Here is a 2,961-nt window from a genome sequence, read left to right on the forward strand (position 1 = left end):
ATGAGACAATAAAAAAAAAAAATTAAAAAAAAAAAAAGATAATGAAAAGATACAAAACCACCACCCCAACAACTACAAATTCTTCTGCCTTAAAAAATCGCCAAAAACACTGGAAAAGAAAATCATTTTACAAACCTTATTAAAAAAAATGCTTAAAACAATTTTAAAAAATTCCTTAATTAAATTAAAAAACAAAACAAAACTAAAAAATAAAGAAAAACCCTAAAATTCTAAAACAATCTCAACAACAGTAAAAAGACCCAAAAGAACTGTAAAACCCTAAAAAAAGTTTTTTTAAAAAGTTCTAAAAACACATCAAAACTCTGAAACTCAAAAAAAAAAAACTTGAAAACCCGCTTAAAAAAGCAAAACAACAAAAACAAACAAATAAACAAACAAAAAACAACAACAACAAAACACCTACAATACCCTGAAACACTAACTAAAATCCTGAGACTATAAAAACAACCCTACCCCCCCCCAAAAGGCTTACAAAACCCTGAAACATTAACTAAAATCCTAAGATACAAAAATAATCCTAAACCCATAAAAAAAAAAGCAAACACACACACAAGAAAACAAAAAACCTTTACAAAATTCTAAAACCCTATAAAACACTAAAAGTATAAAAAGAAACAAAAACAAAACAAAACAAAACAACAAGAAGATCAAAAACACACAAAAAACTACAATTATCCTAAAATTATTCATAAACCCTAAAAAGCCCTAAAACCCTGAAATACCTTAAATTTCTAGGAGAAATCAAGATCTAAAATAAATAAATACATACATAAATAAACACATAAATAAATACATAAATAAACAAACAAACCTCAACCCTACCAAAAACAAACAAACAAACAAACAAACAAACAAAAAACTTGTAAGGACAAAACAACCTCCCAAATTTAAAACCATTAAAACCCTAAAACTCTAAATAACCCAAAGGGCTTTACCCTCCTGCACCCCCCCCAAAAAAAAAACCCGAAAACTGTAAAATACTAAAAAGCCCGAAAAAAAAGCCTAAAACATTAGAAGTAAATAGAAAAAAAATCTAGAATCTTTAAACAAATACTGAAATAGTCCTAAAATCAAAAAAAAAAAAAAAAAAAAAAAAAGAAAAGAAAAGAAAAGAAAAAGAAAAGAAAAAGAAAAAGAAAATTCTGAAAACACACCTATCAGCTAGGCAGTCATTCAACTTACATATTTTAGCCTGCATCTGAGTGCTGGTATTAAAGGGGAATAAAACTATACTTGACTCCTTTTTGTTTGTATAATTGTTTTCTAAAAGATTTTTTTCTCTGTGGGTGAGTATATGTGTGTGTGTGTGTGTGTGTGTGTGTGTGTGTGTGTGTCTGTGTGTGTGTGTGTTGTCCAAAGAGGTCATCAGATCGTCTAGAACTAGAATTGCAGGTGGTTGTGAACAACCATGTGGGTGTTAGAAATTGAACCCTGGTCCTGTGCAAAAGCAATCAGTGGGCCTAAGCAGTGAGCTATCTCCTCAGTCCTTTCTGCTTGCTCTAATCTCTACTTCACTATTCATCTTGCCCAAATATGTCTTTAATTCTTACTTCTTCTGTCTTTTTTTCTGTGATGAATTCTTATTTGCTTTTCTCTTGCTTCTCCAATTACAGCACCAAGATTCTGCATTTCCTTTTGTTTTGGAAGATTCTCAAGGAATCCTAAATCCAGATTTTAGGGCAGTTATTTAAAATTCTTGCTGGTGATTCTGACAATGGTTTCCTCATTTTTTTAAAAATTAGGTATTTTTTCATTTACATTTCCAATACTATCTCAAAAGTCCCCACATACCCACCTCAACCACACCCCCACCACCACCACTACATCTTGTCCCTGGCATACCCCTGAATTAAGGCATATAAAGTTTGCAAGACTGATGGGGCTCTCTTTCCAATGATAACCAACTAGTCCATCTTCTGATACAATTGCAGCTAGAAACATGAGCTCTGATATGCTGCTAGAAAAATGAGCTCTGGGGGGTTTCTTTAGTTCATATTGTTGTTCCACTTATGGGATTGCAGACCCCTTTAGCTCCTTGGGTACCTTCTCTACCTCCTCCATTTCGGTCCCTGTGATTCATCCAATAGCTGACTGTGAGCATCCACTTCTGTGTTTGCTAGGCCATGGCAAAGCCTCACAAGAGACAGCTAAATCTGGGTCCTTCCAGCAAAATCTTGCCAGTGTATGCAATGGTGTCAGTGTTTGGAGGCTGCTTATGGATGGATTAGTGGATTGAAAACCACTAATTTGGACACAATGGGGCTACTGCTGCCAATGTAGACTGTTTATCCAGTGTTGCTGGTCAGAAATCTCCGTTCTTTGAAGGCAATGGGTTTTCCCAGAACAGGCTTCTTCTGAGTCCCCAAACTTCTGTCAACACCTGTTCACCTTGATGATGATCACTGATGTATCAAATGACCATACTTAGTAAATTAGAGTAATACAGTTTTCTTTTCCACCCTAGAAAGTGGGGATTCTAAAAATATGTGTACTAGCTAAAAGCAGTGATGGTGCTCTTCCTAGGGTTCCTTACATAGTGTCCTCCTTGGATGTTCCTCTCTGATCTATACTCACCATCTATGCAGCTTCCTCTCATGAACAGCACACATGATAACACTCAACACATCTGATCTTCAGTCAGCAGAAATATACTAATTATATTTCCCATATGGCCCAGTTGCTCATGATTCTGAGGCATAATCATACATGTTGTATTGCCAAACAAAATGACACTAATTGTCTAGTATATAATGAAGCATATTTTGTATGACTCTTTTCAGGAGTCTGTATATTCAATGATGAACACACCATCAGCAAATGAGTGAATTCTTGTGAGATGATGTCATCACAGAGGGAACCAATGGGCTAGAAAGAGAAAAGAGAGAGCCAAACTCCCTTTCATAATTAAACCTTTTCTATAACAGCATTATTAAATTATTT

The sequence above is a fragment of the Mus musculus genome, chromosome Y (assembly GCF_000001635.26).
Source record: "Mus musculus strain C57BL/6J chromosome Y, GRCm38.p6 C57BL/6J".
NCBI lineage: Eukaryota > Metazoa > Chordata > Mammalia > Rodentia > Muridae > Mus > Mus musculus.